This window comes from Triticum aestivum, chromosome 7D (assembly GCF_018294505.1).
Source record: "Triticum aestivum cultivar Chinese Spring chromosome 7D, IWGSC CS RefSeq v2.1, whole genome shotgun sequence".
In the NCBI taxonomy this organism is placed as follows: Eukaryota; Viridiplantae; Streptophyta; class Magnoliopsida; order Poales; family Poaceae; genus Triticum; species Triticum aestivum.
In genome coordinates this window covers 489,322,485-489,337,209 of record NC_057814.1, presented here as the reverse complement: position 1 = coordinate 489,337,209, position 14,725 = coordinate 489,322,485, and positions in this window count along the sequence as shown.

The following is a 14,725-nucleotide window of genomic DNA, read 5'->3' as shown; positions in this document are numbered from 1 at the left end:
CATTCAAAACCAATTCACAAGATCTGGCTACGAATTATTAGCACGCACGCTAACCCCGGTCGGATTGTTAGCAAAAATCATTTGTACACAACAAACAATTAATCACTAACCCTATACGGATAACATTCAAACAATCAATACACTACGTGCATCTAACGGATCTTAATTACTCTAATTTCATGGACTGAGAAAACATAACCATAGGATTTGTATTCCAAAAAAATAGAGAGAGGGGGGTGACCAGAGAAAACACATGATATGTTTGCCGCACAAATGGGTATATAGATGACTAACCGGCTTTCCATCGGAGCCGCAGTCCCTGCCAGAGTTGTTGTTGACCTCCGGCTCCGGCTGGGGAGGGCGCACGATGGCGCCGATGAAGTCAAGGTCATGCTGGTGCCCGCGCGAGACTTCGTCGGCGGCGACGGCAACCTCTATGCCCAGCTTCACGCGTTGCGCGGGTGATTCACCAGCCACGGCGTCACCACTCCCTCCGATGGTGCGCTCCTCATACACTCCAGAGTCCAGACGTTGGTGACTACTTTGGACCGGGGGTGCGGCCGCCTATTATGGCCGGCGGATCGGCGCACAATTAATACTGACCAGTGGGAGCGAGGCGGGCGGCGGTCAAAGGCTGTCTCGCCTCCCGGTGAGCCTGGGCGACGGACTTCTGCCATTCCTACCATCATTTCACATAGCTACTCGCATGCCTCCTGGTGACATTGTGCAGCGAAAATGCCTCCCGTCAATTCACACACCTGCACGCACGCCTCCCGGTTTGCCTACGCAGCGGACTGCTCGCATGCGTCCCGTCAACTCACGCCTACTCGTACGGCACACGGGGCGCGTGGGAGCACATTTTTTTTGTTTTTTGATGATTCATTCTGCCGCTTTACTGCTTAACAGAAGCATGTCACAGTCTAAAGCACATGGTCCGAATAAATAATCCGTATGAGATAATGGTTGCCAGTTACTAACAATCTCTCGTTTGTAAGAAGATTATATCAAAACGTGTCTCTAATTTGACGAAAAATACAATATCATGGCCTACTGGTGTCCATATATGACACCACGATAAGTTTCATGAATTTCAACTAAGTTTCGGATTTACTGAATTTTGAAAATCAATATTCTCAATGTTTTGAAATATCTTGCATTGGAAAACATGCACCCAGGAATACACATATGATTTTGCAATCCATTTTGGTGCACATGTAGCTCAAATTTGATTTTTTGCACATTAAATCCCTAGGAAATCAATCAATGTATAAAACGGGTCGAATGATCTCTGTTTTTTTCAAACTTTAACACGACACTCCTTTGGTCACATGTTCATTGCAGAAAAAGTTTGACATGCTACAGGGTGGAGGTGGTGGTGCGGGATATGTGTGTGTGTGTGTGTGTCATAACCTCGCTCCATGTGGGGACTTTTCGGTTCCCGAGGCAGGTGCCACATCAAAGTTCTACATTGGTATTCAAACATCACACAATACCATGCAGGCGGTGGTTGCCCTATAGGAACTCACTCGCGTGCAGCGCTTCCATATGTGGGCCCGAGAGAGGTCGTCCTCCATCACTTTGACCCAACGAGAGAGAGAGAGAGAGAGAGAGAGAGAGAGAGAGAGAGACGCAAATTTGACGAACAAGTAGGATTAATTCTTTTAGGGCTGTGTTAGGGTAGGGGTATATATATATAGTACGTGTCGAAAGGGATATGGGACCAACATATACTAGGTGTCACACATGAACCTCACTCTGTGTGGGGACTTTGCTGTTTTTGAGGCAAATGCCACATCAAAGGTTGTGCATTAGGTATTCAAAACATCACAACCACACACCTCTCCATATATATGTTTTGGCACACATGCAAGCGATGGTGGTTGTCCTGTGGCACCAACTCACGTGGTTATCGGCGATGCTTCCATCTGTCGGCCCGCTTGGTCCATCACTTTCACCGACAACGAGAGAGGTTAATTATTTTGACTTACGAGGGGATTAATGTTTTGCTTGTCTAACGATATAGGTGAGTTTACATATATAATAGCGCATGTGTACACATGAACCCGCTGGATTGAGGGGGGGTGAGCACACAACACGTCATGAACCTCTTGCTCTGTGTGGGGACATGTGCAATTCTAAACGCATGCACAACATCAATGTTGTGCATTAGGTATTAATTCAACACATATGCATGCATCATGCACCTCCATAAATATGTTTGGGGCACATGCATGCAATGGTTATCTTTGCACACTCTCACTTGCTTGGTTATATATGGGCGACAAGCCTATATATATTTGTGGGCCCGCGTGGACATCCATCATTTCGACCGACGGCGAGAAAGGTTACCAGGATGGATTCTTCTTCTTTGGTTCATGTTACCATATAGTAGTAGGTCGATCATTCTAGGCCTAATTAAGTTTGAGCGCATGCATGCTACATATCGTGAACCCTTGATCAGTGTGGGGATTTTATGGTTCCAAAGCATGGTGCCACATCAAATTTGCGCAGCGTATTCAAACACCACACGCACCACTTCCATACATAATTGGGCCACATGCACAGAGTGGGTTTTGTCTTTTGACAGTACTCCCTCTCGAGTTTATCGGCGACAAGCTAGCCCATTTTGTGGGGTCGTGTGGACGTCCATCACTTTGACCAACAACGAGCGAGAGAGGTTGTACGATCAAGTTGGATTCTGTTTGGTCCGTGAGATGCCCTCCTCCCAACACTTGTGTGTGTGGGGGGTGTACTTCGCACTACCCGCAACCTCCGTGGGGTCGGGGAAGTTCGGTTATTTTGTGAGGCACACGTGCCACATCAAAGTTGTGAACGGTATAGTTAAATATCACGAGTCGCACCACACCCTTTTCATACATATAGTATAGGGCCACCCGCAGGTGGTTCGTATGTGGTCTCACCCATCGCCCGCCACAAGCACACATTTGTGGGTCGGGACATGGTCCACCTTTGTCCGGAAGCGAAAGCGGAAGTTTGACCATATATATGATGGACTCCTATAGGTTTTGTGTTACAGTAGGATGAGATTTCAAACCTAACTATCTGGGGCATGCATTCGTAGCTAGGATTCCCTTACCGCCAACACGAAATGCAGTTCATAGGGGGTGGCCGACTAGCAATACAGTGTGCTTTGTGTGACAGTTGCCATATCAAAGTTGTGCATTGGGTATTCAAACATCAAACCACCCTTTTCATACATATATTTGGTACACATGCAAGTGTGTTCGTGTTCTGACCCTTTCCCGCGTTATTCTTTTTGCCAAATTTATAAACAACACACGAGTTGGATGCAGAAACAGCCTGCGATTGGGTACGCAACAGACATGGTTCGGTCACACTACCCGTGTGCCACGCCCGTGCCCCTGCAGTCACTCACATCAGCACAGTAGTTTGGGCTCCATGAGGCTTGCCTCCCGCTCTCACAAATATGTACCGCCTCGTAATCTCGAAAATATCTACCCGCGTAGAGGTTTTTCTGTTTGATAGCACACGATTCGTATTTGACCGTGTGCGATGTCTGTTACTCCCGCTCTGCTTCAATCAGTCGATCCAAATTTTCAGTAGCCCCAGATTTTTTTGAACTGGAGCCCTGGCATTTTACTCCCGCCTGCATCCCTCGCAATCTAAAAATATCTGCTCGGCTGGAGTGGTTTTCTGTTTGATACCACACGACTATTATGTTTTAACCGTGTGTGATGTTCGTTAATCCCGCCCCGCTCTGCTTCGATCCCTTGATCCAAATTTTTGGTACCCGCGACACTTCCTCAAACACCACCTTGGACTCCCTCCACACACACACCCCAAATCCTTCGCTCACCCCAAATCCCCCGCTCACACACATACACACCACCCCTCCCTCGCTCCAAACTTAGCTAGGTCGCCGCAGCCACGGCCGCGCCGCCTCCATCGTCAACCTCTACCGGTCTGCCCGTGCATTTTACCCACTAATATACGTACCCTCGTCGCCCTGAGCTTCTTAGATGACGCTATGAAATGCCCCCTTTCCCAGAGATCCCCATCCCCACCCCCTCCCCCACTCCAGAGCGTCGCAGCCTAAGCTCAGTTACGCTTCCCGGGGAGCTCGAGGAGCGAATGACCCAAAACAGCTTTACCGCAGCCTCTTCGCCCGACGTCGGTGAGGTGGCCGCCGACGAAGCTGACGACGATGACTGGACCTGGATTGAGCCTTTCAATCAGCGGGATAGAGTATTCTGGCATGTCGCGGATGCCGGCTATGACATCGCACCGACGGCTTGACGCGGGCTATTCACAGGTTAAGTTGCCCACCCCCAACCCTTCGGGTTCGACAGTTGTCGATCTCATCGATGGCCCTGCCGCTGATCTCCTGCGGCTCGTTATGAACAATTTGCCATCCTTCATGGCCATGGAGCCCCTTTTGTCATTTTTGAAGGACACGTTCTGTGATGCTGGCTTGGGATCCTCAGCTGGCAAGTCAGACCTCATCGACGGCGACCACGAGGAGGAGCCAATATGTGACAAGTGAGGAAACCCATGATTTGTTTTCTCGAACCCCTTTAGTAGTGAGAACATGTCCAATATTTATTGCTATATTTGGTTGTTTGCATTACGCCTTGTTTATTTCTATGGTTTTTGGTTGTTTGGTTGTTTGTAGTTAGCATATGTCCAGTTCCAATTGCCATCTTTGGTTGTTCGTAGTATGCCTTGTTTATTTCAGCTATTAACAGTGTGATGTTCTATATGTGCTAATATGAACTTTGCAGTTCAATTTCATCAATACCAATTTTAACAATAGCTCTATAAATGACTATATTTGGTTGCTGTTAAGCATGTTGTACTCCCTCTGAATCTTTTTAGTTCGCATATAAGATTTGTCTGAAGTCAAGCCTCGTAATGTTTGACCAACTTTATAGAACAAAATACCAACATTCACAATATGAAATCAATATCAATACATGTGTCATGACTTAAATTTTCATATTGTATAAGTTTAGCATGGTAGATGTTGATATTTTTTCATATAAATAAGGTCAAACTTTATGAAGTTTGACTTCAGACAATTATTATATGCAGAGTAAAAAGGACCAAGGAAGTAATTAACACGCATTTCCATTTGATTTAACAATGGCACTGTTTAGATATTCTAACTTAGCTAGAGGTTAGAGTTAGTTTCTAGTTCATGACAGTTAAAAGGGAGAGAGAGATTGGTGGAATAACTGATTGTATTGCCTGAGCCTCGTGGGCATATATATAGGAGTACATGGTCATCTTGGAGTACAAGTCAAGGCAGAATAAATCCTACGCTATCCTACGTTTCCTAAATAACAATGTTACTCAACAATGACTAACCCTAAACTAACTCTAGCCAAAGAGGTGTTTGGATGACAGTGTTACATTGACAATAAATGCACTAGGAGAACTGGCCCCAATCAGCACCTCTTGGGTGGGATAGTTGTTTTGGGTGGGTTAGATGCAACTAGCTCAAACTAGCCCTCATGTTTGGATACTTTAGGGCTATTTGAGCCCAAACTAGCTCAAACTAACTCTAACCCATGGATCCAAACAGGGCCAATAACTAGAGTACTTAGACCTGCATAATATAAGTTTGAATGACTGTGTTTGCTTGTTTTTAAATATTAGGCATGTTGCAGTTAATAACACACCTTTCCACTTCTTGTTTTTAAATATTAGTTTTTAACAATTTGGTCTTGCACATGTAGGTCGTGCTGTCAGAGGTTTTGACCCACTGTTTGACCCTTTTTGCATATGTGTAAATGAGTTTTCCATGAATATTAGTCAAGTCAAGAAACTCAGGAAGATTGTTACGATAAAGAAGACCTTAGTTCACTACAGGATGGTAGTAACTATTATACCTTGTCTTTTTAATTCCTTTGCGCCATTTCAAATCTAGAGAAGATATTTATGCATATCCTTTTTTCAGGCCTTTCCAAAGTAGTTCACTGATGATTACCTCTCAAAGCACCTGTATGGTCAGGAGGTGATGAAGATATTCATACAACACCCATGGTTCAATATTGAAGTGTCCTGAAGAGGACGAAGGATGGACGGGAACTGGACTAAAGTTGCAAAGACCTTCAATATCAATGAAGGCTCAATATTCGCCTTCCGCTTCAGCAGTTTTCTAGATGAGATCCATCTATCTATGTACCATCTATGATGCTAATTTCGAAAGGTTATATATGTTGCATGTGAAACTTGGTGCTGGTGCAGTTGTGTAATGGGGTAGCTGAGTGCTGAAGCTATATGATGTTGTACTCTGATGTATTTCAATTATGAAATCCTGCTTCCTTAATATGAAATTGAAATATATTGTGTGCTTAATATGAAATGTCAATTAGATTAATAAATGGATTATTAATAATAGGGCAATTAGCTTCTATTGCAAATGGTTATTTAGAAAAAGCGATGACCTCAGGCAACGTACACAGTTTCTAGGAATAAACCGTGTTGGATCAATGAACAATCACACACGACATCCTCTTGAAAACTGTTTGCATTAGGCCACCTTGCGCAAACGTTTACCACATAAAATGTGTGTGTGATGGACAACCTTTGCCAAACAATTTCTTTTATGCATCGTGTGAGATGCATTCAATAATGTGCGATAAAATTGTTAATATCGTGTGCAATGGCAACGCTATCACAAACGATTTAATGGGGAAAATTGTGTGTGATGTACCTGCGAATGGAAACATTTTCCTTGGAGTGACTTTGTGGGATGTGGATTAACTGTGTGGGATGTACATACTAAAGAAAATGTATTCCTTGGATTGACTGTGTGGAATGTACATACGAACGGAAACGTTTAGCCAGGACTGACTGTGTGGGATGTACTTATGATCAAAAACGATTTGGCCTATATAATTGTATTTTTTTAGCACAACCGTACGTATAACCGTGTTTGACCGCTCGCCCATCGCACACGACCTTATTTTGCCGGTCGTGTGTGCCAGGAGGGCCTATCCCCGATGGTTTCTGTTCATGTGGGAAGGATCCCCCTATCGCAGTCTGTCACTTGGCGATAGTTTGAAACATCGTCTCGGAAAGGGATTAAAAACCGTTTGTGTAGCACCTCGGTGTACTAGTGGGTACACACAGGGGCCCATTCATTATTTCATCGTATGTATGGGGATTGTGCTTTGGTTTGTCATTCCAGCACTGTCTCTTTCCACCGGCCTTGTCCGTTTTTTGTTGGCCGCTGCGACGAGCTCGGGATCTTTTTCTTTCTTCCACCTGCGGTCCTCTTTGTTCTTTGAGCTTCTGCTCTCTAGGGCCTCGGCCCCTGCTGGCTCATTAGTTTTGGCTCCAAGGAGCGTTCGTCGACCGGCCCAAGTTGTTTCTTCGCTGGTGGCGACCATCATGAGGGCAGCCAGGGATGTTAACTTGCCTTCTCCTCTCTTTTTCCTAAGCTTATGCTGGAAAAGAGGGTCTTGTGCGCCACTAACAAATGATTTTATGGCTATTTCATCTGAAATGCTCGATAGCGTGCTTCTTGAGAGCGTGAGACGTTTTCATGGACGGACTCCTTGTCTTCTTGGATGATGTTGTGGAGGTCGGCGCCGCTTCCTGGTCGGTGGTAGGTTCCCTCAAAGTTAATGAGAAAAACATGCTCGAAGTCTGCCCAATTATGGATGGATTTTGGAGGGAGCCCACTGAGCCATGATCGTGCGTGCCCAGTTAGGAACAGAGGTATGTGCTGGAGGGCGTTGCTGATGTCTCCGTTGGCAATCTCGACTGCTGTGAAGTAGTCATTCAGCAAATGCTCAGGTTTTGTGTCTCCTGAATATTTATGGACGCCCATGACGATGTAGGATTGGGGAAATGGTGGGATATGACCTCTTGCCCAAAGCACACTAGTGCGATGCTCGACGTGAGCGAGGTGAACCTTGGCACGGGAGCCCTCGGGAGTAATCCATTTGCTTATGTTCCTCCCCACACACCATGCTGGTTGATACGTCTCCAACATATTTATAATTTTTTATTGTTCCATGCTATTAAATTATCTGTTTTGGATGTTTTATATGCATTAATATGCTATTTTATATTATTTTTGGGACTAACCTATTAACCTAGAACCTAGTGCCAATTTCTGTTTTTTCCTTGTTTTTGGGTTTTATAGAAAAGGAATATCAGACGGAGTCCAAACGGAATAAAACTTTCACGATGATTTTTCTTCGAACAGAAGACGTCCAGAAGACTTGGGGAGGGGGCCAAAGGAGTCCCAAGGAGGCCAAAAGCCTCCTAGGCGCGCCCTAGGGGGCGCCCTGAGGGCTTGTGGGCCCCTCGGGTGTCCTCTAACCCTAATTCTTGCACTATAAATTCCCAAATATTCCAAAACCATCAGAGGCATCCACCAAAATACTTATCCGCCATTGCAAGCCTCTGTTCCCATGAGATCCCATCTTGGGGCCTTTTTCGGCACCCTGACGCATGGGGATTCGATCACGGAGGGCATCTACATCAACCTTGCCGCCCTTCCTTCCGAAGCATGAGTAGTTTACCACAGACCTAAGGGTCCATAGCTTGTAGCTAGATGGCTTCTACTCTCTCTATGATCTTCAATACCATCTTCTCCTCGATGTTCTTGGAGTTCTATCCGATGTAATATTCTTTTGCGGTGTGTTTCTTGATATGTCCATTTTGCATCATGCTTTTATATTGATATTTATTGCATTATGGGATGTTATTACACATTATGGTACAATACTTATGCCTTTTCTCTCTTATTTTACAAGGTTTACATGAAGAGGGAGAATGCCGGCGGCTGGAATTCTGGACCGGAAAGGGTGCAAATCTGAGAGACCTATTCCGCACAACTCCAAAAGTCCTGAAAAATTACGGAGAATTATTTTGGAATATATAAAAATAGTGGGTGGAGAAAATACCAGAGGGGACCCACCAGGAGGCCACAAGCCTTGGGGCGCAGCCTACCCCCCTAGGCATACCCCTAGGGCTTGTGGCCCCCTGGCAGGCCTCCGGTGCCCATCTTCTGCTATATGATTTCTTTTGACCTAAAAAATCAGAAGGAAGCTTTCGGGACGAAGCGCCGCTGTCTCGAGGCGGAACCTAGGCAGAAGCAATCTAGGGCTCCGGTGGAGTTGTTCTGCCGGGGAAACTTCCCTCCCAGAGGGGGAAATCCAAGCCATCGTCATCACCAACGATCCTCTCATCGAGTGGGAGTCAGTCTCCATCAACATCTTCACCATCACCATCTCCTCCCAAACCCTAGTTCATCTCTTGTATCTGATCTTTGTCTCAAAACCTCAGATTGGTACCTGTGGGTTGCTAGTAGTGTTGATTACTCCTTGAAGTTGATGCTAGTTGGTTTATTTGGTGGAAGATCATATGTTCAGATCCTTAATGATATTCAATACCCCTCTGATTATGAACATGAATATGCTTTGTGAGTAGTTACGTTTGTTCCTGTGGACATGGGAGAAGTCTTGTTATAAGTAGTCATGTGAATTTGGTATTCCTCGATATTTTGATGAGATGTATGTTGTATTTCCTCTAGTGGTGTTATGTGGACGTCGACTACATGACACTTCACCATGATTTGGGCCTAGGGGAAGGCATTGGGAAGTAATAAGTAGATGATGGGTTGCTAGAGTGACATAAGCTTAAACCCTAGTTTATGTGTTGCTTCGTAAGGGGCTGAATTGGATCCACATGTTTCATGCTATGGTTAGATTTATCTTAATTCTTCTTTCGTAGTCGTGGATATGCTTGCGAGAGGGGTTAATCATAAGTGGGAGGCTTGTCCAAGTAAGGACAGCATCCAAGCACCGGTCCACCCACATATCAAATTATCAAAGTAAAAAACGCGAATCATATGAGCATGATGAAAACTAACTTCATAATAATTTCCATGTGTCCTCGGGAGCGCTTTGCTTTATATAAGAGTTCGTCCAGGCTTGTCCTTTGCTACAAAAAGGATTGGGCACCATGCTGCACCTTAGTTACATTTGTTACTTGTTACCCGTTACGAATTATCTTATCACACAACTATCTATTATCGATAATTTCAGTGCTTGCAGAGAATACCTTGCTAAGGACCGCTTGTCATTTCCTTTGCTCCTCGTTGGGTTCGACACTCTTACTTATGGAATGGACTACGATAGATCCCCTATACTTGTGGGTCATCATTTGTCGAGATCCGATGAACTGTGGATTTATGATCAGATTATCTATGAATATTATTTGAGTCTTTTCTAAACTCTTTTATGCATGATAAAATAGCTTTGTATTTCTCTTCAAATTATCGATTTGGTTTGGCCAACTAGATAGGTTTTGCTTGCAATGGGAGAGGTGCTTAGTTTTGGGTTCAATCTTGCGGTGTCCTCACCCAATGACATAGTAGGGGTAGCGAGGCACGTACTGTATTGTTTCCATCAAGGGTAAAAAGATGGTGTTTTCATCATATTGCTTGAGTTTATCCCTCTACATCATGTCATCTTACTTAAGGCGTTACTCCGTTCTTATGAACTTAATACTCTAGATGCATGCCGGATAGCGATCGATGTGTGGAGTAATAGTAGTAGATGCAGGCAGGAGTTGGTCTACTTGACACGAATGTGATGCCTATATTCATGATCATTGCCTTGGATATCGTCATATCTTTGCGCTTTTCTATCAATTGCTCAACAATAATTTCTTTACCCACCATATGTTTTCTTTCAAGAGAGAATCCTCTAGTAAAACCTATGGCCCCCGGGTCTATTTTCCATCATATATTTTCTGATCTATAAACCAAAAAACCCAAAAAAATACTTTGCTCCAATTTATTTGGATTTACTTTAGTTTGCCTTTTTATTTATCTTTTATACCTATCTCTATTAGATCTCACTCTTGTTCGTGACCGTGGGATTGACAACCCCTTTTTCGCGTTGAGTGTAAGTGTTTGTTAGTTTGTGCAGGTGCATATATAGATTGGAGACTTGCTTGTGCCTCCTACTAGATTGATACCTTGGTTCTTAATTGAGGGAAATACTTACCTCTACTTTGATGCCTTCCCTCTTCAAGAGAAAAATCAACGCAAGCTCAAGAAGTAGCAGGAAGAATTTCTGGCGCCGTTGCCGGGGAGGTTCTACATCAAGCCTACCAAGTACCCATCGTAAACTCTCATCTCTTGCACTTAAATTATTTTCCATTTGCCTCTCGTTTTCCTCTCCCCCACTTCTAAAACGTTTTTAGAAAAATAAAAAAATATTTGCCTTTTTATTTGCCCTTTTTGTTTGCCTTTATGTCTTACTTGGTTTGTTTGCTCGTTTGCTTGGTATAATTGCGTATTTATTGAAAATCAGAAAGCAAAAAGTTTATGGATCCTAATCCACTTGCTAATCTTTTCAAAAGAACCAATTATGATGAAGCAATTACTAGTGACTTGAGTGCACTAGATTATCTTTATGAAGTTTTGCTTGAAATTCATGAATCTGAAAATTGTGATAAAGTGCTAAAAGAAGGAATTTATGAAGTGATTCACGATAGCTCCTTGAATGAAAAGCATGATTGCAATGATCTTATTATAAATTCTATTAATATCAATTGTGCTAATAATATGCAAAGCCCTAAGCTTGGGGATGCTAATTTGGCTATGTCCACTACTTATTGTAATGATCATGATTGGGGTGATTCTTCTTATGATCTTCAAAATTTATTTAAGCCTCATGATGAATAAGTTTGCATTAATATTGAAAGTGGCTTTGGAAGAGTGTCAACTCTAGGTAATAATGATCCCACTACCTTGGAGTATGATCAATCTTATGAAATTTTTGATAAAGTGGGCTTGGAGAAGTCATGACTTTATTTTATGATAATCCCACTAGGTAAGACTTTATCTGATACTTCGAGATATGCTTATCTTGATGAAAAGAAGATATATCCTGTTATTATTAGTGCTAACCCTTCAGAGCATGAGGAAAATAAATTATTGAAACCTCTGAAGAAGCACCGTGCCGCTATTGGATATACTCTTGATGATCTTAAGGGTATTAGTCCCACTCTATGTCAGCACAAAATTAATATGGAGCCCGATGCTAAAATAGTTGTTGATCATCAATGACGGTTAAATCCTAAGATGAAAGAAGTGGTAAGGAATGAAATATTAAAGCTTCTAGAAGCAGGTATAATTGATAATATTGCTGATAGTATATGGGTAAGTCATGTTCATTGTGTCCCTAAGAAGGGAGGTATTACTGTTGTTCGTAATGATAAGAATGTATTGATCCCGCAAAGAATAGTCACAGGTTACAGAATGGTAATTGATTTTCGCAAATTGAACAAATCTACTAGGAAAGATCATTACCTTCTATCTTTTATTGATCAAATGCTAGAAAGATTATCCAAACATACACACTTTTGCTTTCTAGATGGTTATTCTGGTTTTTTCTCAAATACATTTGTCACAAGAGGATCAAGAAAAGACTACTTTTACCTGTCCCTTCAGTATTTTTCCTTATAGACGTATGCCTTTTGGTTTATGCAATGCACCTGCTACCTTTCAAAGATGTATGGCTGCTATATTCTCCGACTTTTGTGAAAAGATTGTTGAGGTTTTCATGGATGATTTCTACATTTACGGAACTTCTTTTGATGATTGCTTAAGCAACCTCGATCGAGTTTTGCAGAGATGTGAAGAAACTAATCTTCTCTTGAATTGGGAGAAGTGCCACTTTATGGTTAATGAAGGTATTGTCTTGGGGCATAAAATCTCTGAAAGAGGTATCAAAGTTAATAAAGCTAAAGTTGATGCTATTGAAAAAATGTCATGTCCTAAAGATATCAAAGCTATAAGAAGTTTCCTTGGTCATGCCGGTTTCTATAGGAGATTTATTAAAGATTTCTCTAAAATTTCTAGGCCGCTCACTAACCTCTTGCAAGAAGATGTTCCATTTGTTTTTGACGATGATTGTGTAGAAGCATTTGAAATACTTAAGAAAGCCTTAATTTCTGCACCTATTGTTCAACCACCTAATTGGAACCTACCCTTTGAAATTATGTGTGTTGCTAGTGATTATGCTGTTAGTGCTGTTCTAGGACAAAGTGTTGATAAGAAATTAAATGTTATTCTATGATAGTAAAACTCTAGACAGTGCTCAAAGAAATTATATTGTGATAAGTTCAGATCTTATATTGTTGATTCCAAAGTAATTGTTCGCACCAATCATGCTGCTATTAAATATCTTATGGAAAAGAATGATGCTAAACCTAGACTTATTAGATGGGTTCTCTTGTTACAAGAATTTGATTTGCATATTATTGATAGAAAGGGAGTTGAGAACCCCGTAGCAGACAACTTGTCTAGCTTAGAAAATGTTCTTGGTGACCCACTACCTATTGATGATAGCTTTCCTGATGAACAATTAGCTATCATAAATGCTTCTAGTAGTGCTCCATGGTATGCTGATTATGCTAATTACATTGTTGCTAAATTTATACCACCTAGTTTCACATACCAGCAAAAGAAAAAGGTTTTCTATGATTTAAGATATTACTTTTGGGATGACCCACACCTTTATAAAGAAGGAGTAAATGGTGTTTGATACGTCTCCAACGTATCTATAATTTTTTATTGTTCCATGCTATTATATTATCTGTTTTGGATGTTTTATATGCATTAATATGCTATTTTATATTGTTTTTGGGAGTAACTTATTAACCTAGAGCCCAGTGCCAATTTCTGTTTTTCCTTGTTTTTGAGCTTGGCAGAAAAGGAATACCAAACGGCGTCCAAACGGAATAAAACCTTCGTGATGATTTTTCTTGGACCAGAAGACACCTAGGAGACTTGGAGTGCAAGTCAGAAGAGCAACGAGATGGCCACAAGGGTGGAGGGTGCGCCCAGGGGGGTAGGGTGCGCCCCCTACCTTGTGTGCCCCTCGGTAACCCCCTGACCTAGATCTTCCTCCTATATATTCATGTATATTTACCAACCACCAGAAGCATCCACGAAAGAACTTTTCCACCGCCGCAACCTTCTGTTCCCGTGATATCCCATCTTGGGGCCTTTTCTGGCATCCCGCTAGAGGGGGATTCGATCACGAAGGGCTTCCACATCAACTCTATTGCCCTTCTGATGAAGTGTGAGCGGTTTACCTCAGACCTACGGTCCATAGCTAGTAGCTAGATGGCTTCTTCTCTCTCTTTGATTATCAATACCATGTTCTCTTCGATGTTCTTGGAGATCTATCTGATGTAATCTTCTTTTGCGGTGTGTTTGTTGAGATCCGATGAATTGTGGATTTATGATTAACTTATCTATGAATATTATTTGAATCTTCTCTGAATTCTTCTGTGCATGATTTGATATCTTCGTAATTCTGTTCGAACTATCGGTTTAGTTTGGCAAACTAGATTGGTTTTTCTTGCAATGGGAGAAGTGCTTAGCTTTGGTTCAATCTTGCGGTGTCCTTTCCCAGTGACAGTAGGGGCAGCAAGGCACGTATTGTGTTGTTGCCATTGAGGATAAAAATATGGGGTTTACATCATATCGCTTGAGTTTATTCCTCTACATCATGTCATCTTACTTAATGCGTTACTCCATTCTTCATGAACTTAATACTCTAGATGCAGGTAGGAGTCAGTCGATGTGTGGAGTAATAGTAGTATATGCAGGCAGGAGTCGGTCTGCTTGACACGGACATGATGCATATATTTCATAATCATTGCCTTAGATATAGTCATAACTTCGCGCTTTTCTATCAAT